The sequence below is a fragment of the Nanorana parkeri genome, unplaced genomic scaffold (assembly GCF_000935625.1).
Source record: "Nanorana parkeri isolate BGI_ZX_2015 unplaced genomic scaffold, ASM93562v1 scaffold20, whole genome shotgun sequence".
Classification (NCBI taxonomy): domain Eukaryota; kingdom Metazoa; phylum Chordata; class Amphibia; order Anura; family Dicroglossidae; genus Nanorana; species Nanorana parkeri.
Window position 1 is genome coordinate 1,388,617 of NW_017306288.1, and position 23,548 is coordinate 1,412,164.

Sequence of the window (23,548 nt, forward strand, 5' to 3'; positions counted from 1 at the left end):
ATTTTTTCTTCTAACCCCTCTTGCTGGGTTTGCAGGGTTATCTTCAGAAAAGATACTCACCTGCCAATCAAATCCAGAGTCGTCTTGTTGCACTTTGTTGCCAAAGCTGGGTCCTGCATTGCCATCTTCTCCTCTTCATCATTGGGAGTCAGCAGTCTCTTCTGGGTTCTTGCAACAAGCAGCTAATGGCGTGCTGCCATGTCTGGAATATATGTTGGGGATATCCCAGGAGGCTGGGGAAGCAGGACACATAATTCTTGCCTAGGCCAAAATGGAGCTGGAAGCAGGGCCACGTTAAACTTGCAGGGTGGTGGGGAGGGTTATAGGGAGGAAAAGACAACTTCTAGAGTGAAGGTCTGCTTTAATCCCCCAAATAGGAACATAAACCTGCTCGGATCAGTCTTGCTCAACCCATGAAATTTGGCTTTTTTAGTCCTTTAAGCTTAGTGACCCCAAGTTAAAGCAATGCACCTTCCATGGAGATAAAGCATTAATTGTTAGCTCAGATATGTGTGGGATCCACCAAAAGAGCTGATTAAAGTTACTGAAAAACACCAAGTGGACATAGTCCCTTCCATAGTGTTATGACTCCGATCGATGCATTGTGACGTCCCAGCTCCCGTTCTGTACATCTGCAAATGATGAGGGACATGTAAATATGCCTTGCAGATAAAGCAATAAAGAGCTGGATGTTCTACACAGTGGATGTGTTGCATATCATTTTCCCATCAGCTCACAGGCTTCAGGCACATCTTTCAGCTCACATCTTGACCTCATCACATTACATTTACACTGAAATGTGCACTGTTACAATTACATGTGCACTGAAAGAGAAAATCCTGCGGCAAGACTTGTAAAAACCAAGATCTCAGAGGGAGGTGAAAGCATTGTCCTGTTTCTTGTTTCCTATGTTGTTCCCCCCGTTAAAAGGAAATCATCAGCAATGAAAAGATTGTCTGCCCCCTCCTGAGCCTCCTCTAAAAATTCTAGCTGCCTGACGGTTTTTTATTTTTATTTTTAGAAATGGACCCCTTAGTGTTTGGGCAAAATAAAAGAAATCATATTCAGTACATCTCTGCAATGCATGCACATTTCCCCATACTTTGTTTCTTTAAAAATACTGTACATACAGCAAAATACCTGTTAACCTGCCATAAATCCAGTGAGTTCCTAACTTCCTGTAGTGTTCTGATCACTCTGCCATCTGCTGCATTGAAATCACAAGCTGTGTTGCCAGCCCTGACACATTTCTCCCCTTTGGGCTACAGAATATCTTCCCCTCACTTTATCTCCATAACATAAGGAGAGGTGTTCTGTAGTTCAGCAGAGGAGAGCTGGGCAGGTCGTACAACACTGCTTGAGATTTCAGTGCAGCAGAGGCACAGTTGTCAGCTCACATTTTGCTCAGGAATACACTTTTAATCACTTTATGGTTTATTATATCCGATAGGGATTCTTGTGATGAGAGAGTTTTCTAAAATATCTCCACTTCAACCTTCTACAAGTATTTCACTCCCCTACTTAATTTGTTATATCATGAAAAATGCTTTAGGAGTTGTGGGAACACCTCATGCTGGACTGGAACCCCCAAAACTCGAACATGGTTGAGAGCAGAGCCAGCAATATGTTGGGGAGATCCCACCACTGCAGTCCACAAGAGAAGTAAGTAGCCATTGGGTGATGCATCCTGCCTAACAACATAGGTAACTGAAATATAATCTTTGGGTGGACTTGCCCTTAAGGGGGGTAGAGTAACATGATGAATGCTTTAGGAGTTGTGGGAACATCCCAAGCTGGACAGGAGCTCTTATAACTCCAACATGGCTGGAAACATAGCCGGCAATTACCATATGTTGAGATCCACCAGTGCAGTCCACAAGAAGCCATTAGTTGATGCATCCCTCCTAACTACATGGGTAACTGAAATATGATTTTTGGGTAGACTTGCCCTTTAAAGGTGGTAGAAGCTCCAAGCCACTGTTCTTACAATGACAAACACATTAACAGAGCTGGATTATGCAGTGTAGATACTGTTTGGCAGGATTTTGCTACGTTTATGTAACTGATTTAAGTAATTCTCCATGTTTGTCCTAGACTTAGCGTGAGCTGCTTGGAACAAATCACAGGCATCTAATTATACTTGTAGAAATGTAAATTGTCTTAGAATCATGTAGAAGCAGCTGAGATGGTGGAGAACCTTCTCTTCTGTTGTGTAGGCTGCAGGGTCAGTCCTGGAATTATACTCTGTAACTGATGAGTGCAATGGGCGAGCTCATTGTAAACACTAGCAGGAAAAACAAACAGTCATTGGATATGACCAGTGGTGTATTATGGTTTTGTGCTGCCATAGGCAAGTGTAAACTTGTGCACCGCAATAGATCCCAGCACACATGTAGGTACAATACACCACAGGGATCTCTTTGGCTGTGTCCCAGGTACTCACAGAACTCGGCGATGTAGAGTAACACGGCACAGCGCTCCAAAGCTCCCCTGTCTTCGGCCTGTCCACCGCCAGAGTCATCACACCGCCAGTCACCGCTGCCCGGCCCGAATCCTTGGCCAAGCCCATCCCCAGGAAGCCGGCCACGCCCACCGCTGATGGACGACTGACCGCAAGAGGCTGTCCCTGCCCCTAGCCACTTCCTCCTTCTCCTTATGGGGAACACTGCCTTGAAAAACCAGTGCGGCAGTACCTGGAAAGTGCCACTTGAGGCAAACGCCTTGTTTGCCTAGCAGTAGATATGCCCCTGGTGTTAAATAAGTTGTAAAGTCTCAGCAAATACTATTCTTTTATAACACCAGCATTGTAATAGGAATACATACTAGAGTTGTTGTTGATAATGCAATCAAAGCTTACTTGAAAAAAATCCCTTTTCATGTAGTGAGTGCTGCCTTCTGTCTGCCCATCACTTTCACCAACTTCCTGGATTCCCAGTGTGCTTTGCTTCTCTTCCCCTGCTGCTTGATGTGAAGTAATCTCAGTTTCTCCATACTACATAGCCCATAATGCATTGATTCCAGCAAGCACTGATAATGTTACATTGTGGGAAGTTCTTGGCCTGGAAGTGTGTGGTGCTTTAAGAGGTAGGCTTGAGTTTTCATACCAGCACCAGAGCCTCCAGGTATTCCTATTTGGCCACAATCTCAATCTTCGAATGTCAAAGTCCCTGGCATCTCTGATGAAGTCCAGATGGCGAAGTGCGTCACAAGGGGCTTAGAGACACGTTGGTACACGCCTGATACTGAACAGTGAAAGGAGAAGCCACACACTGATGAGCTCATCTCTCTGTCACTCTGCTTTCTCCTCCCATCACAATGCTTCTTGTCTGCACATGAACTGATTGGCTCCTTGTGCTGCTACTTCATTTCACACTCTAGCCCTGCGGTACAGCGACTGCAAGAAGCTAACACCGGGTCAAGTTCAGGTACTTACTCTGCTTGCTTTAAAATAATACATTTAATGATGTGTTAAAGACAGAGTTGCAATCTCTTATGTGTGCCTAGAGTTTAAGTATATTAGGGTTAAGGTGACCATACCCTTTGTGAATTTCGCCCGCTTCTTGATGAACCAGCTGAAATTCGCAGAGTGGGTGCCGCTGTCAGAATACAAAGGAAACAGAGGGGGTTCCTTGATCAACACACTCATAGCATTGATGAAGGAATCTGTTCTATTTTTTTTTTTGTTCTGCCCATGGTTTGAACGAAAAAAATAGAGTAGTATATGGCAAGCTTTAGTTCCGAGGTAAGTAACATTTATAAATGAACGTGCAATTCAAATATAAGGGATTCATTATCCCATATTCTATCTATCTGCAATGTGGGGCTTACACAATGCTACTACTCTTTACCACCATGGGCACAGGGAGCACAAAATAAGCATAAGGAAGGTATGCAGATGCAAGAGGCTGGAACACATTGAACAGGTTCTCTTAAAAAGGATATTATTGGGAATCAATAGCTATTGACTGTAATAGGGATAATATCATCAATCGTCAACTACAGTGGAAATCATAGCAAGATTTCAAGTCACAATGCCCCTTGTTTTGGCTGATATCTGCCATTGTCCTTGAACTAGAATTAATCAGGGGATGTCTGCTTCCATCTAAGCCTGCCTACACAGATGGTGTTCCTAGTCACAGGGTCCAGTATACTTGCTGGAAGCCCGCTTGCTCATTATTCACACCAGTGAATTACATCTCTCCTATTATATTATATTCTGGGTTGGCTTCAGCAATACAAACACAGCAGACTTCTTAATTACTATCCCCCTCTTGTGGTCAAATATAATAACTGCTTCCATGCATCTGTTTCTGTTCTTTAACATTTGTGGGGGCTTTAGACCTTCCACCTCCAGTAGATTATTATTTTTAGTTTTCTTTTCTTTACAAATTCTTCATTTGCAAATAAATGAATGACATACATCGGAAGCATCAGTAAAAAAGAAAAAATAATTGTCACAGCGGTCAAACAATGGAACAAATAGTGCGCCTTTAATAGTGTTTTCCTTTATCCACCGTCTTAAAGTGACATTAAGGGCAAAATCCCCCCCCAATGTTAGTGTAAGAACTTACCTTGAATGATGCCTTTTGATCTGATCATCTTTTTCTTTCCAGTAGTTTTCAAGGGTCCCTCAGCACCCCGCTGGTGCTGGTCTCTGATCCAGCGTTGACTCCTCTCTTCCTGTCCCATGAAGTCTGTGCGGGTGCACGCTGTTGCATTGACTTATCCCGTGTCTCTCCTCCGATCCAGCGCCTCCTCTGTCCTCCTCTTCGCTCATGTCCAATGGAGCCTGCGCGGGTGGACGCTGCTCCATATACTTACCTTGTGTCTCTCCTCGTCTCCCGGCCCAAGATCTGAACTGTGCATGCGCCCGCCCAATGATCCTTTGCGGCCGCCTGAGAATCTTCAGATCTTTGGACTGGAGCGCTCAGTGGAGACACAGGAAAGTCTTAACTCTTTTGTAAACTTTTTTATTATCTACAAATGTTTTTGCATATGTCTACTGCTTTTTTGTAACTTTTTTTTTTTTTTTCTAATGCTATGCAAAAACACCAGAGGCTTTAATTATCCTTTAAGGCTCCATTCACACCTGGAAGGAGGGGGTGCAGAATTGACAGGAGGGTATAGCAGGTTGCAGGTCAAGGGGGGAAGAGCACAAAAGGAAGGGAGAGGATGGGGGGTCAGTGTGTGCTTCTTCTTTATCTCAAACCGGCCACCTGTTTAATAGAACCAAAACCGCCATATTTTTTCATGTGTTCCTTTACCAGATGAGTTGTCTTCCATTCATTCAATTTAATTGATTTTGTTTGTCCATAGCCTGATAGAAAGAGCTTGGGGTAGCTTCCAGAGGTCTGATATGTGACTTCTGGCTGCATTTATTATTTTTCATTTGCTTACCAGTTTAGTTAATGATGCCATATAAATACTGAATACTTTTTTTTATAATTAACAATTTTTTATTGAGGTTTTATGCAAAGATGCAAAACATCTACATTGACAGAGATATTGGTTGACAGCTCTTAGGAAAATAAAAGCATACACGATGGGTAAACAGTGTCGATACATACATATGAATTCTAGTTTACAGCATCACATAACCATAATGCTAGATTAATCTAATATACAGTGTATGGTATTGTATTTTTTTGTAGCAGTTCACCATTTATGTAGCTCCATAGCCGCCAAAACACCTGTCAGTCTTAACATGTCTTAACAATAAGAAAGGAGGAGAAGAAAGAAAAGAGGTAGAGTGTTCAAATAAGAAGAAAAGGTGAGAGGTAGTAAAAGACAGTCTTACAGGGCAACCACCCAAATGGGTGGTAGAAACCATGACTTCTCCTAGTCATCTTCAATCTGCAATCGTGATTAGCGTTTGTCCCAGCTGCAACCTTTGACACTTAGCCATACATCAACCAGTACGTTGCTCCTGAGAAATCCATGTCCCCCACACCTTCTCATGGGCATTAAGAGTGTTATTGCGCCTTGCCGTCAAATATTCCATAGCCTGAACATCTTTAATTCGAGCATATAGCTCAATTCTAGACGGGGGGATCTTCCTTTTCTACTGAAGTGGTATGAGACAACGGGCCGCTGTTAAGATATGCATATGCATTGCTAGTTTGTTGTCAAATACTGAATATTTAAAGGAATGTAAACATCCACTGCCAGTCTACTTAATTACAAATTGTGCATATTATTAATAACACAGAATTTTGTAAAAAATTACATTGATTTAAAGCCAATAAAAAATAAAATTCTGGGTCCTACTGTATAAATATGAAAAATGTAAATGAGTTCTATTACTATACCCAGATTGCAAACACAATGCTGTTGCAGTCTTAATGAAACACCTCTTGTTTGTAATCTTGTAAGGACAAAAACTTCTTGTCTTTTGTTCCTTATTATTGCTGCAACAGTATAATTAATTTAGAAGTCAAAACAATAAATGTGCAAGCTTGTCCATCAACAACACAACACATTTTTGCATCGTTTTATCTTATTGGACATTATTGTTTCAACCTGTTTTTCTCAACATTTACAAACAATACACTTCTTTATTGAAACCACGGTTGACTGAGTATCCCCCGTTGGGGTGGCCTATTCTCATGCACCCTTTGATAATGGAATGTTTATCATCATTACGACTTGATAGTACATGAATGTTTTCTAAACAACCCATTCTGTCTTTAAATTAAATACAAATACTTACACTTGTTTTTATTTTATTTTTCAATTTCAAACTGTTATGAAATGAGTATGAGAACCAGAAGAATACTCAAAATAAGTGGTAAATAAGGTGAACTTCGAAAAAAATATACATTTTGATCTATTAAATAGAAAATATTTGATGTTGGGTATTCCAGACAATGAGTCTGGTTTTCCAGTACATTAAAGCTGGCCATACACTGTAATATTTTCCTCGTTCAACCTGTGGGCCGAACTAAGCAAATATAACAGATTCCTCCATCAATGCTTAAGAGCATTGAGGAATCTCCCGCTGTTTGCATTTTATCCTAACGGTGGTCGCCGGGCCGGCCGATGTCAAAATACCTGTACAGAGCTAGCAGCTCATTGTTCAAAGATTTCCAGACCGGCTCCTTCAAGCAGCTGATCGGGGGATGCCGGCCGAAAAGGGTGCCGACAGCGGGCACCCACTGTGCGAATATTGGACAGCTTATCAAGAGCAGGCCAAAATTTGTATAGTATTCGGGCTGCTTTAGATGTGGTTTCAGCTTGCCCTTCTGTAGAATATGACACTATTTTAATCACTTGCCAAGTTCAGGTATAAGATATAAGGTTTTACATTTTTTTAATGTTTAAACCATATTTTTCATTTAAGGTATTATGTCATAAAATATTGTGTGTATGTGTATGTTTAAAGGAGAACTATGGGGTCAGTGCTTTTCCCCATAGTTCTCCTTAGGGTAACGGGAGGACACAAACTAGTGTCGCCCCGTCACCCTAAGCTCAGTATACCGCAAGCTACAGAGCTAGCTGTACCTGCCCCCTCCCCCGTTCGTTCCGCCAGTCAGCGCTGGCGGATCGGAGCGGGGAGGGGGGAATCCAGCCCCTCCCCTGTCACGGCAGAGAGCCGTGACAGGATCGAGAAGTGAGCGAACACCGGTATGTGTTCGCTGACTTCCCGATCTACTGAGCCGACCTTTGACAGTCTCATTGTCACAGGTCGGCTAGAACTATGAGGTGAGTGAAAAGCACTGACCTCATAGTTCTCCTTTAAAGCTTTCATTTACCTTTCTGACCATGTTTCATGTTACACCTATATTTATGGTATAACCTAAAACGTGGTCAGATCTCAGACCCCTCACTACCCCTCCCGTCACTTAGCTGACTCCCAGGGTTCTTTTGCCTGCAGGTTGCTATTTACCTCCGTCTGCACAGCTGTGTCCTCTATTCACAGATCCTTTGACAGGGACTTCTAGTTTCTCAGTGCAAAATAAGTGTGGTGACATCACTGCACTTGTAGTCCATTGACAGTTCCTCCATGTTACTGCATGTCCGTAGCTTGGTACAAACTTGGATGGGAGAAACAGTTTGCTGGAGCCAGAGCATTGCACCCACAAACCACTAATCACAATTTCAATACTGGCTGCAAAGCAAAAAAATAACAGTTGCACATTTTCTCTTTTATGAAGTGTACATTTATTACTTTTTTTTTTTTGCAAAAGGTGGAATTTCCCTTTAAGACTTTATTACTGAAACACAAGTTAAGATTTGATCAAAATTTAGCTGTTATTCTTGTAGCAATCCAGACAATTTGTAAGGTTGGCTAACTTTTTCCCACAATTGTACCTGCCAGCTGTCTCTTATTTGTAAACCTAGCTGGAGTAATTATAAAGGAATTAAGACTTGTGAACTGATAAGGTTGTTTCATTTTAAGCAACAGGTACACTTGTATATGTTGGTAGCTGTGATAAAAACGGATCATACAAATCTAGGGTTAAATATAACACAAGAACAAACTATTATGTGTCAATTTCTAATTAAATATTCATGTTGTAAGAACACAGTATTTCCCTTTGCCTATTTTGCAAATAATTAGAAGCCAGCCTCCATCAAATTGTCACATCCTCTTTTCAATGTCTTGCTCGGAGTTCTGACAATGTTTTATTAGCATGCAGCTGAGATTTGCCTCCTCTGTGTATAAAACAGACCACTAAGGACCATAACATTGCTCTGACGTCCCTTATTGTGACCATTGTGAAAAATATGTGCCGCTGCTTATATAGTTGGAGGGTGCGAAGTCTATTTATATACAGTATAATACTTATTGTGACCAGCACTCCTTTTTGACAGGAAGTCGGAAAATAAAGTGGGCAGGATTTGGCTGAGGAGCCACTGAGCATAAAAATGAAGCCTTCGAGAAATATAGGCAGTGTACTGATTGCATAGAACCTGGTAGGGGTCCATTTGGTTTGAGTGCTACACAAAACAAGTCTGCTGACTGTTTTCTTATTAAAGTGATAAAGTCAAAATATTTTTAAGCTATTTTAAATGCTGATTGAATCACTTACAGTGGATGCTGCTCCTTGATGTTTAAACCGTTACAGAAACAGTTGGTCCCCTGAGCACTGACTTTGACATTCTGTTTTAGGGTAGCTCCTTTACCTTGCGGGGTCCTAATGATCCATCCTTGTGTGTGCTAGTCTCTACAAACCAGCAGGCACAGCAAGACAAGACAATCCACTCCTCCCTCCCTCTTCCCTTCTCCAGGCTAGTAGATGAGCAGGTGCTAGAGACTGCTCTGTCCCTTGTGATCTTGTACTGGACAGGAAGTTTAGGGAATTCGAGCTGAGAGACATGGTGACTTGTCCTAATCTAAGTAGCCAAAAATTCAACAAGGTGCTGGAAATGTTACTAATACACTGTCTGGTGTACCCACCCTATTGCCAGGTGTCACAGCCGAATAACAGGTGAGACAGATGCTAACACATACAGTCATCAGGAGTGCAGTCTTCAGGCACATGGTCTGAGCAGACAGCAAACAACACTGTGCATGCTCAGAACAGGTAAAAACAAAGTTTCAATAGAAACAAAATATCAGCTTACAAACTGAGGTCAAACAAACCTTGTTAACAGAAGTTCTAACTCTTCCCCACTATAAAATCCAAAACTAAAAAAGGTTTTAAATATACACTTTAAAACCTGACAACAATATTGTTTTCTTCATCCTTTTTATTGTTTTGTGCCCCAAAATGTTCCTTTTGAAAGCATGTGGATCACTTACAATGGGAAAGGTCTGGGGCACAAAGGATCTTCCCCATGTAAACAGGACCAGGTGGATTCTGCCTCTTCCTATTGTTTTTCCTGTAATATCACCCCTTCAGCATACAACATAGTCTCTTCCCAGTGAGATCCCACCACCAACACACAGATGGGTCTTTCCCCAGTGAGATCCCATTTCCAGCACACAGATTTGTCTTTCCCCAGTGAGATCCCACCTCCAGCACACAGATTGGTCTTTCCCCAGTGAGATCCCACCTCCAGCACACAGATTGGTGTTTCCCCAGTGTGATCCCACCTCCAGCACACAGATTGGTCTTTCCCCAGAGAGATCCCACCTCCAGCACACGGATTGGTCTTTCCCCAGTGAGATCCCACCTCCAGCACACGGAATGGTCTTTCCCCAGTGAGATCCCAACTCCAGCACACAGGTTGTTCTTTCTCCAGTGAGATCCCACCTCCAGTATACACATTGGTCTTTCCCATGTAAGATCCCACCTCCAGCATACACATTGGTCTTTCCCCTGTAAGATCCTACCTCCAGCACACCTCCAAAGACTACGGAACGCTTTGTATTTTGTGAACCATTCACAGATTACAAAGCATTCTGTGAATCGGCAAGGGGAGATGGGCGAACAAACAACACTGCAGTCTTTGCATAGGAGAGCCGCAGCTTTCATAGCCACAGTGGGATGGAAGTATAGTGAGATCTATACTATCCAACCTAAATAAAAGTCTCTGCTTTCAGGAAATGTATCATTCTGGGGGGTTCAAGTAATCTTCAAGCTTAAATGGGCATTTTAACATGTGTGCAAAAAAGGCTCTAACAGTGAAGTGGTTAAAAGGAACCGGATGGAATAGAGATATGGGAGCTGCCATTGCTAAGGCGAGGTCTCCCTTCTTCTGGACATATAATATGTGACCTGGAACAGCAACTGTCAGTCTTCAGGTGATCACTGACCCTCGATGAAGTGTCAGGCTCAGACAAAGTAATGCTGAATGGGGAAATATAAGCCTGCAATATAATTAAATAGCAATATAATTAAATACTAATTGTGCAGATTCCTGCATAAGCCTAATAATGACTGGTTGTGTTTGTGTATTATCCCCACGTCATACACAACAACCTCACCGTTTTAAGTTACATCATATCATAGTTGTGCAAGCGTTAATAAGAAAGTCATCTTAGTGGGAATTCTCCCTCAGGCCGGATAAATTCCTCTGTTTCCATGGAGACTCAGTCTCCTCCCGCTCTAAATCAATAATTTTGCTTTGCCCTGGTTCTGCGATGCTAAAAATAGTCCCTTCCTCTGTCTCAGTGCTTCTGCTGAAAAATATGTGCGCACAACCAAAACAGCTAAACACAATATTACTTAATAAGTACAGCAGTGTTTGCAGTAAACAGGATCGATTGAATGGATGTGTATCCAGCAAGGCCGAGCGCAGGATACTTGTTGAGGTTGGCAGAACAAGGTTAATGGATTACTATTTTACCTACACCACAGCATTCCATATGTATATGTATCACAAGGTATAGGGTGAGATTATGTACACGGGATTTGTTGATTTTATGAAATATATATTATATATAGAGATATATTAAGGGATAATATAGACCAGGGATAGGCAACCTCAGCATTCAAGCTGTTGTGAAGCTACAATTCCCATGAGGCATTGCACGACGCTGACAGCCACAGGCATGGCTCCCAGAGACAGGCACGATGGGATTTGTAATTTCACCAGGGCCACAGTGCCAATGTTGCCTATCCCTGAAATAGACCATGTAACGCCTTAAAGATTATTCTCATTTATACTAAGATTAGACTGTGGTTGAACGTCCGCATGTGCGTCCTCAGTGGTTGATCTACCAAGGAAATCCAAACTGTTGGCTGTGTTATTTTAATTGTTGCCATGGAACCCCTTCTCAAACATACTCTCATTGGCAGTCTCTGCTCTTTTAATTCCAATCACGGGAGACTTTAAACCCATGTACAGAAAGAAAGCTATGGCATTAAGGCTGGTGGGGGCTCAGGCAGCTACAGCAGAACTAGTGTAAGTGGCCATTGAGAGGTTACAGCAAGGTACTTTGCAAACACTGACGTGACCATGTGGTCACAGGGTTGGGTCAAAGGGAGAACCACAGTGTGTTTATTACAGGGATGGCAAGGGATGTAGGGATTTTTATATTTTGTATGAATCAGACCTAACAGCAATGACATGCAGAACATGAGGAAAAGCTGGATTTTTCTCTCCCCCAGGCCCTGAGCTTTGCTCTGAAGGGGTTATTATAAGGGGCTAATACCAAGTTGAATTCAGGGACTTACATTGCTTTCATTTAAAAAAGTACTGTAGTTTTGTATATACATGTTCTGTGTTTATTATGATCAGGACTCAAAATAAATTTGAACATCTTTTTTTAGCTTAGGCAACTATAAAATATTGCATATTAAAGGAGATTTCTCGGACAATCACAAACTTACCCTTGCAGTAGGGCAGCAGAATTACTCACCTGATCCTCAGTCCCACCAGCTTCTTCTGGGCTGCTAGACCAGTGTCTGCAGCCTCTTCTTCTCGGGCTTCAGCAGTTTTAGGACCACTGACGTCATCACATCTTATGCAGGACTATTTAGAGACATTCCACAGCCAGAGCGGAGGGAAAAGAGGTGAGCGCTGACTGCCGTTGGACCAAGGACCAGGTGAGTCGACTGCTTTAGTTGAGTCCCCTAGACAAAACAAGCACTTCACCCATGCACTGCAGGGGTAACCCCACTACAAAGGTAACTCAGGATATTCCCAGAGTTGTGTAGCTTTCTATTCAGCCAGTAGGGGGAAGCTTTAATATCCTTTTTATGCGTAAATGTTGCATCATTTTTACCTAGGTTTCCTAACAAGAGGATAGTTTCCTAAATGTATTATTAATGTTCCATTTTGTACAGCCTGAGGGAGTTCACTGGTGTTATTATTATTATTATTGTTACATAGTATTTATATAGCGCCAACAGTTTGTGCAGCGCTTTACAATATAAGGAAGACATTACAGTTACAGTACAAATCAAGACAAGATGGTAAGGAAGGCCCTGCCCCTGAGGGCTTACAATCTGAAAGAGGAGGGGGAAATGATACATGAGGAGGTAGCTGTGGTAGCTGTGGGAATGAATTATTTGAGAATGTGAAGGTTCAGTGGTTAGGTCGAGGTGGGATAGGCTTCCCTGAAGAGATGAGTCTTTAGGGAACGCCTAAAGGCAGTCAAGGTGGGAGATGGACGGACAGGTTGGGGTAAAGAGTTCCAGAGGATGGGAGAGACTCTAGAGAAGTCTTGGAGGCGAGTATGGGAGGAGTGGACAAGGGAGCTGGAAAGCAGGAGGTCAATGGATGAGCGGAGGGGACGGTTAGGGTGATACTTTGAGACAAGGTCTGAGATATATCCGGGGGCGGAGTTGTGGATGGCTTTATAGGTGACTGTTAATATTTAGAATTTTATCCTCTGGGCGAGTGGAAGCCAGTGGAGGGATTGGCAGAGGGGGGATGCAGACACTGAGCGGTTGGTAAGGTGAATGAGTCTGGCAGCTGCATTCATGATAGACTGAAGGGGGGATATCCTGTGTAGTGGAAGGCCAATGAGGAGGGAGTTACAATAGTCAAGACGAGAGATAACAAGGGAGTGTATGAGTAGTTTTGCGGTGTCATTGGTGAGGAAGGGGCGTATTTTTGAGATGTTACGAAGGTGAAGGCGGCAGGATTTGGATAGCGATTGGATGTGGGGAAGAAAGGTGAGGTCCGAGTCAAGGATGACACCTAGGACCTTGGCATGAGGGGAGGGTTGGATAGTTGTGTTATCAATCACAACTGAAATGTTGGGGGAAGGTGCACGGGGTGGAGGAAATATCATGAGCTCAGTTTTTGAAAGGTTGAGTTTTAAGAAATGTTGTGACATCCAGACTGATATGTCATTTAGTAGATTAGTGACACGCAAGGACACTGAGGGGGAGAGTTGTGGAGTGGAAAGATAAATTTGAGTGTCATCCGCATAGAGATGGTATTGGAAGCCATGTGAGGTTATTAGTTGACCAAGGGAGGAGGGGTAGATGGAGAAGAGGAGGGGTCCAAGGACAGAGCCTTGGGGGACCCCTACAGAAAGAGGAAGAGGAGGGGAGGGGTTAGAATTGTAGGTGACACTGAAGGAACGCGTAGATAAGTAGGATGAGAACCACGAGAGAGCCGAGAGGATTATATAAACCTAAAAACATGTGCCCTGTCCTAGAATGACAACTCTCACTGTACAACTCTCACTGTACTGTATCTATAGACAAGGCCATCTTTAATATTGATTGGACCATGGGCAAACATTTTCTTGGGCCCTTACCTGCCACACCCCACCCCTGCCATGCAATTTTGACCCCGTTATGCAAACATGTAATATTGGCTGCTATATGCTGACAGCACAGAGCCCCTCTAGAGCCAGAACCAGCTGTGCCAGCCCCCTCCCCCATTTGTCCCTTCAGTGAGTGCTGGAGGAACAGAGAGAGGGAGGGGGGAACCCCGGTGACTGACAGTCACCGCTCTCTTCAGGGAGATGATCGGGAACTGAGCAATCAGAGGCCTGTGATCACTCAGTTCTCGATGTATAGAGTCGACATGTGACAGCTTCAGAGTCACACAATGGCTCTAACTATGCGGATGAGTGCATTTCACTCTCCCAATAGTACTCCTTTTAGGGTAAATGTGTGAATATTCTGCCACCTACCACTTCCACTGCATAGAATAATAATAATGACAACTGAGCATGTCCCCTGGTGTCATTATTATTATTATTATTATTGTTATAACCAACATGCCATAGCCCAGCAGTGTCATACATGTCACATCCATGTCCCTAAGGAACATCCAGAGACAGCCACTACGATGGAAGAAGGTGACATTGGGTGATGGGCATGACATCCCACCCTGAGCCCCCCAGCTCTTGTGACGGCCACAGCGATATCCTATGATATCACCCAGTCGTGATGCCCCACCCTCTATGATGACCCCCCCCTATAGAGGCCACACCTAGCAGCCATGAGGACTCATCGTGAGCAAGGGGCGGCTGAGGCTGCAGCCATGGAGGGGGAGGCTGAGACCGTGCGGCAGTGTGCAGGTAACGATCCGTCCGCCTCCATTGATTGAGCAGGAGGTGACATCCCGGGCTATGGAAATGGCAAATGCCTGTAGGGAGGGAAAGCTGCTGCCCTCTAGCGGTCAGGATGGGGCGGTGCTGAAGAGGCAGCCGATGCAGACACAGCATCAGTACTAGTTTATGGGAGTACAGGGCTTCACAGCAATGACTGGGCCTGGGGCAGCTGCCCCTTTTGCCCCACCTTAGAGACAGCCCTGTCCATAGAGGAGCAGCATTGGAACCCTAGGCTCTCCTTATGTGGACTACAAACACCACATATAATTCTGGCAAGATAAACAGATATCTGTATTTGCAGAAAATTTACTAAACAAAAAGAAGACTAATTTAGTCACCACGTGTATGGGCCATTAAGCTGAAATATATCAAATTTTTGGTTTGGTTTTGGGTTTTTTAATAGTAATGTTTCTTTTTGCATATAAACATGTCATTACCAATCTGACAATAAACTATTACAGCCAACCATAGTACAGTTATTATCACATAATATTATGGTCTACAAAAGCAATGAAATGTATAAGAGTATATGCCCTAAAGTTCAATGGTGCATAATGATAAAAGAAAACCCAGTTAAACAAACAGCAACATATGCATATTGAGTAGATCACGTCTTGGTCTGAGGACTTGGAAGCAAACCTTGGGATCTATATGATCAAATTGTTGGGGGCACCCTCTTTGGTCTTATGTAATTTTATATAGGCATGTGCTCCATATAGGATCAAATTGTTGGGGGCATCCTCTTTGGTCTTATGTAATTTTATATAGACATTGGCTCCATATACGATCAAATTGTTGGGGGCACCCTCTTTGGTCTTATGTAATTTTATGGGCTCCATATACGATCAAATTGTTGGTGGCATCCTCTTTGGTTTTATGTAATTTTATATAGGCATGAACTCCATATACGATTAAATTGTTGAGGGCACCTTTTTTGGTCTTATATAATTCTATATAGGAATGGGCTCCATATACTATGAAATTGTTGAGGGCACCTTCTTTCGTCTTATATAACTTTATATAGGAATGGGCTCCATCTACGATAAAATTGTTGAGGGCACCTTCTTTGGTCTTATGTAATTTTTATATAGGCACAGGCTACATATACAATCAAAATGTTGAGATGACCTTCTTTGGTCATATGTCATTTTATATAGGCACAGGCTACATATACAATCAAAATATTGAGAGCACCTTCTTTGGTCATATGTAATTTTACATAGGGGCAGTATCTGTTCTTTCTTCCAGACACCCAAAGAAGGGTTTGTTTTGGGGTTTAGTTATCCTTTAATTTATCTTAAATGTGCAAAGCATATACATTTCACTGTGGTTCTATCCTATGTGTTTGCATTAACCAAAAGAGCTGTCTTCATACCTTTTTAGAGGCACATTCAGTGCTGGTAGGAACATGTCATGTACAGTAAACAGGCTGCTTTATGTGGTATTAATAATACATGTGTTTCTGTGAGCTGCTTACTAATTTCCAAGATAGCCGGAGTGGCAGTATTCAGGATCTCGCCACAAGGCAGCAGCATACAGCAGCAGTAAGTGCCTTTCGGAACGGTTCAGTAATAAATAGTAACCATCCCATTCATTGCTGTATATTTCAGTGCTGCCTCGAGGATGCGGCAAAGCATCTTGAGAAATGTGTCACTCTTCGGTATCAGGAAATCAAGGATATCATACATGCTGGTCAGATTCTGAAATTCATTGTGTAAACTGGTTTCAGGAACACAACCCTCATTTTCATCCAAGCGTTCAACAAATGCAAATAAGGTTATTCCTTAATAATAAATAGTTTGCAACGCTACTTTTTCTGTGTTGGTGGGACAACCCTGGTCTTCATGCCCCAGAGTAATGCTATATAAAATGGTTATGACTTGACCAAATATGATGATATTTAGGTGAAATCTGCTGCAGTGGCTTAAAAGTCCTATTGCTCACAAATGCTTTCTGTATTTTAGTGTTGCAAAATGTGTGTATCAACTGGTGTTTTCCTACAATTACGTGTTGCCTGTAAAAGGAAACATTTTAGGAATTCTTGATTTTTTTTTTTTTTATTGTAGATAATCAGATGTTGGATTATATATGCCAGGATTGCGCAAATCATAGAGGTCCAAAAGCTATTATGCTTACAGAATTATTATTGGCCCATCCTCTGGCATGTTTCCCTAGAGGCTCATGGGGATATAAGAAACCATTAGATTTTACCTTTCCAGCATGTGCCGAAATCTGACTCGCCCTTAAAGGAGAACTATGAGACAAGTGAAAATCTCTCAGCCTCATAGTTCTAGCCAACCTGTGACAATGAAACTGTCACAGGTTGGCGCAATAGATCGGGAAGTGAGTGAACACATACCGTCGCTCGCTCACTTCTCGATCTATCCCAGCAGAGAGCCGTCACTGTCACGTCTCCCTGGAGGGATTCCCCCCTCCCCTGTCAGATCCTCCAACGCTGAAAGGCGAAACGGACGAGGGAGTGGGCGGGTACAGCTGGCTCTGCCTCTAGATAGGCAGAGCCAGCTGTCAATTCCGCAGCTGGGTGGATCTTGACAGTAAAGTCGGGATCCGTCCCGGCGTCTCAGTATACCGCGAGCTGTAGCTCGCGGTATACTGAGCTTTGGGTGAGGGAAGGACGCTAGTTTGTGTCCCCCTGTTACCCTTAATAGAACTATGGGGAAAAGCCGAACCACATAGTTCTCCTTTAAGTGAATGATTTTTTTTTTTTAAATATGTTGATCATACCTCCCAACTTTATGAGATGGGAAAGAGGGACAAACTATAGCGCAAAGCGTGTAGGCAAATTACACTTACCCCCACTACGCCTACAGTAACAAGGACCATGAGGATTAATGTCCAAACAAAGATTGGTTTAACCCCAAATTGCTTTTTTACATCACTACTCTTATTTTTGCTTTTCAATATAACAAATGGAATCATTTGAAGATTACATTCATGTTAAGAGCAGTAAAAAGATTTTGATAGGTAAATAATACATTTTATATAGGTGTTCACAAGCCTTTTTCAACCAGGAGGCCTTCTGGTTTCCACAAGGGTACCGCTAAATTTTCACACAGCGTCCTCCCTCTGATGTGAAGAGGGCTCCTGATGTGATGATGACTCCCAAAGTGAAGGGGGTTTCAAATGTAAAGGGGGACTCTGATGTGAAAGTGGGGCCCTGATGTGAGGGGGGCTTCTAATATGCAGGGGTCTCCTATTGTGAAACGGGAATCACAGTTTTTTGCAGAGGTGTCCCAAGGCGGGGTGACACCTGGTGCGGGTACCAGGTGACACCGCGCAGTGACGTAATCGCGTACGAGTGTGATGACGTCGCGCACTGTACCACTGTTACCTCCCGGCGGCCTTCTTGGTGATGTACGCCGGCAGAGAGAGGAGGGGACGTTCACCTGGCGGGATGAGCTATAACGCTGGATCGCCTCCTCTCTCTCTCGAGCAACTGTCGGGCTCTCGGTCCATGACCGAGTGCCTAACTTTTCAGAGGGGGTGACACCATAATTACTCTGTCATTTTGGTGTCACCCCTCCAATGGTGTAACCTGGGTGCGGGCCGAACCCCCCTTACTGTTTTTTTGTGTGTGTTTTTCTCTGGGGTCCCTCCTTAAAATACATACAAATCCTATGTCAGCTAAGGGTCTGGTATGGATTTTGGAAGGACCACACGTTGTTTTTTCACGTTTCCACATATACAGTGTATAAATTTTAGACTTGGCAGTCTCGAGATTTTGCATAGTTTTAAAGGGTACCTTGACAGAGAAAAAGTTGAGAAATGCTGCTCTATAAATCATGCCAAAAAGAGGGAAAACTAAGGAGAAAAAAAGACAGAAGTATTTGGTTGCAAAAGAGGGACAGTTCCTCCAAACGAGGGACAGTTATGAGCTATGAGGTTGATGGCTAAGTTGTTAGTGATGTAATGGCTTCATGGGCTTGACTCATCTGCCATATATATTTTCTTGGTGATTTAAATTTACTCTAGCATTTTGATTACTGGCATTCATCCATGAGTAAGCAGTCTTCACTACACATTATGCATATTGTTATATTTATCTTTATGGCTGGGAAGTCTTCATGCTTTTTGTTAATTAAGTTGCATCTGACCTTCACCAGTATACCCTTGTCATGCTTCATCAATTAAAAGAAAGGCATTGTCACCAGTATCAACACACTGTACTATTTTAGCCATTGTAACTATTCTTGAACAACTTTCCATAGCCTTCTATACATATCTGAAGAATAGTATATAGTATTTCTGTACACTGCAAAGAGTTACATGTGCATAAGGGAGGCTTTATAGGGAGAGGAATAGGCGGGGTGAGCATTAGGGTTACAGGGAGAGGGTTAGTGTGATGGTTACAGGTATAGAGCTAGCATTAGAGTATCGGATAGAGTTTGTTAGGATTCATGTAATGGTTACAGGGAGAGGGTTAATGGAATGGTTAGTGTTAGGATTACACGAAGAGGGTTAGTATGATGGATACAGGAAGATAATTTTTGTTAGGGTTTAGAATTTGTGTCAGGGTTGCAAGGAGAGGGTTAGTGTGAAGGCAAGTGTTAAGGTTAAAAGGAGAGGGTTAGTGTGATGGTCACAAATAGAGAAGTTGTGTTAGTGTTGCAAAGAGAGGGTTAGTGTTGAGAAGTTAAATTACGGAGTCTTCAAACAAGACCTTAGAGATGAGATAGTGAGTCCAAATCGATAAAAGAATAGGTGCTTTATTCTTGTACTACAGTGGGAAAATACGACAATGACGCGGCTTATGTAAGCTGAATCAAAGAGGAAGTATTTCTGGTAGAAACACATCAAACATAACAATTTATAGTCATGAATATGCATAAGATATAGGCATATTCTGGGCGTATTCTGGGCGTGATCGTATAGTTTGTCCAATCAGATTCATATCTGTATTATCAGTCAGTAAGCAGTTAAATGGGAGGTGACATCATGTGACTAGCGAATTAAGGAACATCCAGAAGCCCATCCCATCAATATTCAGTTAAGACCAGTTTTGACCACAAAGGTCTATTTCTTGCTCCAAGACAGGAAAGAGTGGCCAACTGTCATTTGGTTGTCCATATACTATGTCACCAGCTCTGAACTTCTGTTTCCATGGCAACAGCTGCGAAAGAAAGATTTGCAAGTGTATATTATCAGTCTTAAAGTAGCATACAAGCAATATAGAAATACAAGAAAGAGAGACCCCCGTATATTTACTCAGTGTGAAGGCAAGTGTTAGGGTTAAAAGGAAAGAGCTGCTGTGAGGGATTGTTTGAGAGTTAGTGTTAGGATTTTAGTGAAAGAGTAAATCCACTTCATGATGATCCGGCCGGAATTTGCACAGTGGGTACCCCTGTTTGCACCCTTCTGCCTGGCAACCCTCAATCAGAGGATCAAAGAAGCCAGCTGGAAAAACTTCCAACAAACCTGGTGTATTTTCTTTCGTTCAGCCTGCAGGTTGAACGAAGAAAATATTCAATCAGGCACTGGTACACCCAAGGCCAATATAAGAATTGAAGGCTGCGTGCCGCATTGCCAGGGAAATGAGAAGCCAAGTGGCACAGGGTGCAATAATCTGCAGTATGGATGACAGTAGAGGTGCGCCTGGAAGCAGGTGGGTCAGAGCCTGTATAAGAGTCAACTGGGACACGCTCACAGATGGAAATCACAAAGCTCCAGACAGGATGAACAGCATAGGTGACAGAGGGCCACTGGACCCTTGGCGGCATGTTTGGGCAGGGTGTAAGCATTGAAAGTCTTTAACTAAAGTTAATGGGCTTGTACATGGGCGACTGGCATTCAGGAATGCTCTTCGGGTCCATACCTTTCCCAGTGGACAAAGTACTGTAAAGAATTTCTGAATTTCTGATTAGGCTCAAATTTGTGCACAATTCTGTATGGTGGAGTCAGCATGTGGCATAGTGGAGGACAGATTAGAGAACCGAAAAAGGGAGAGCAACTGGAGGAAAGTGGGTCTGATTGTTATACACAAATTCAGCTCAGTGTAGTATCGGAACACATTCTGTTTTTTTTTCCCCCAGAGACAAACCAGGACATATTATAAAAACTGGTTGGTGTGTTTGGTCTGGCCATTGGTCTGGGGTCGGTATGCAGAAGAAAAGGAGAGATTGACTTTGAGCATGGAACAGGGAGTTCTCCAAAAACTAGACACAACCTGAGAGCTGCAATCAGAGAAAATATTACCAAGAAAGCCAAGAACTTTTAAGATTTACGCCCATTTGTTTACATGCCATTTGAAGAGAGTGAGCTGTCATGGCATGAAAACAAAGGGGCGGACTGAGGCGGGATATCACAAATGGCTCCACCCATTTGTTTACATTTGGTCTGGTCCTCTCATTTTGCGTCAGGTGTTTGGGGGTAGTGGACGGGTCGGCGGGCCAAAGCTATGCAAAACCTTGCAGCTATGCAAAAGGCTAATGCAGAAATTAGGGCACTTATGTAGTATTCTGCTGGGCTTGGAAACAGATAGAAGGTACTGTATGTGTATATATTATACCTGTGACAACATAGAGACTGTAGAGCCCTGATTCAAGTGCTAACTCCTGCTTGCCTACAATGGAGCTGTTGCGCATTCCTCCCTATAATGACGAAAAGACAAAATAATTATTCCATATGTAAAACTGCCAATTGCATCTGATGAAGTCTGTGCATTATAGGGTGAGAATGAGACAAGGATTCAGGTCAAGGATGGAATTTATTGCTCTGTAAGCTTTTTCTTCAAAGACACAAAGCTATAGCAGGAATTCGATCTTGGAAGAAAGATGTCAGATGGTGATCAATAGAGAATACTGATTATATGTGTCCTGAATGAACAGCTTTCAGACCTAATGGAGAATAGCTGATGCAATGTAACAGAGGAAAAACCCTTTATGGTTTCCATTACTCCCAATGGAGTAAAGCGCAGTTCACATGAGAAAGCTGTTGTTAATATATGCACGTTCTCCGTTCAACACTTCAATGCCTCACTTGTAAGGAGAGCAAGTACATAATATCCTCATCATGTTAAACAGAACTACATTCTTAATTTCAGAGTAATGGAAGTAATTTAAGGGTATGCTTAAAGTGAATCTGTGACCAGGGTATGGATATAAAAGTAGTTACATATTTCTAATAAGCAATAAATGAGCTTTAAACAAGCCCCCACCGATCTCTGTTGCTGTAGGCATTATGGAATAATGCATCGTCAAAGTAATTTGAGTCGTTCTCTCAGCAGCTCATCTCCCCCTGCTTCACCCTCCCAGAGGTCCAGCTCTGTTTTACATTAGAGGTTAGAAGACTGGCGAGTGACTACTGGGAGAGGGAACAGGGTGAGCTGAGCCACTAAGAGAATGACTTGTAAGCCACTTTGCTGCACGTTACCTAGCACCACCCTTGATAATTCTCAGAGACTTCAGAAACCGGAATCATGTCACAGGGGATATAGACCCACCTAGATGCACTGTAAAATGTTGTTGGATCTGGTTACAATGAAATTTGTAAAATTCAGATTAGAATTTACTAGCACAATTGTGTTGTTTTCCAGATTGACATAACAGTGTGCTGAATTATTTTACTTGTTGCATTGAGTTGAAACTTTTAACCCCTTCCGTCCAGCTGTATGCACAAATGTAAAAGCATGGACTGGGCCTTCAAGGTATATGTGTACTTTGTTTTGTGCTTCATCGTGCGCCCCCAGCGTGGAGATCGCGATGACAGGTACTGGCCTCACAGTAACGATCAGGGGTCGTGGGACCGCCTTCTGATCATGTGATCACTGATAGCCAATCACAGTGATCACTTGGAAGAGATGCCTCCCCTGTATCTCTTTCTGGGTACACTAAGTAGTTGCAAAGGTATGTACAGTTTTACTAACAGGTGCCAAAGTTGCAAAACTGGCTTCAGGCTTTAAGATTTCTTTTAGCTTTTTCATTAAGGGGTTGATGGTGTTAAATAAAGATTGTAAATTTATTTTCCAGAACACTGTTTTCCAGCTAATATATTTTTTTTTTGGAGGGGGAGGGGGTATCAGGAGTATTTTTCTGTATTAGATATTCTGTGATTCCATCTGTTGGAGTTACTCAAACAGGGATGGGAATATATTTCTTCAAACCTGTGCTCTGCCCATGCAGAACTCTAGGCAGACATAAAAGACACAAATCAATCCAGCTCTTTAGTCTTTAATATATCAGTTGTATGAACCAGAATTTGAGCTGGTATCTGCATTTTGCAGTCCCTGCACAGCAGGGCTGGAGGGTGAGAGGAAGAAGCAGCACAGTGAGCAAATCAGGTCATGTGCTGACAAGTAGTATGCTGATAGGAGGAGAAAGCTAAGTGATAGAGACATGAGCTAATCACTGTGCTGCTTCTCCTTTCATTGTGAAGATGCACGTGGGTGGGGCAGGTCCAGGATTACCTGGTCTCAGAGGAAGTGGGTTGAATGATGTTGGCAATCAGACTAAGAACATCTTTGGTATGAAGGGGAATATTGCAGCAAAAGCTGGCTTAAGGCCCCATTCACACCTGCGAATGGGGTTTATTGCATGAGTCTCAAAAATCCCTCCATGAAACTCATATTGCTCTTCTGCAGATGGGAAGCGCTGTACAATGACACCTGCCACCACCCACATCTGT

General features: G+C 42.8%; 1 protein-coding gene and 1 long non-coding RNA gene across 3 annotated transcripts in view; one reads left to right on the plus strand and one right to left on the minus strand.

Moving 5' to 3' along the window:
* LOC108791993 overlaps nucleotides 1–1,195 on the minus strand; it is a 5,131-nt gene extending 3,936 nt beyond the window's left edge. Inside the window, exon 1 of the long non-coding RNA XR_001941533.1 lies at nucleotides 1,176–1,195. This is a non-coding gene — a long non-coding RNA (uncharacterized LOC108791993). The remainder of the gene's footprint in view (nucleotides 1–1,175) is intronic.
* Nucleotides 1–23,548, plus strand: part of RTN1 (reticulon 1) — a 138,227-nt gene that overhangs the window by 78,935 nt on the left and 35,744 nt on the right. The gene's annotated exons all lie outside the window — the stretch shown is intronic.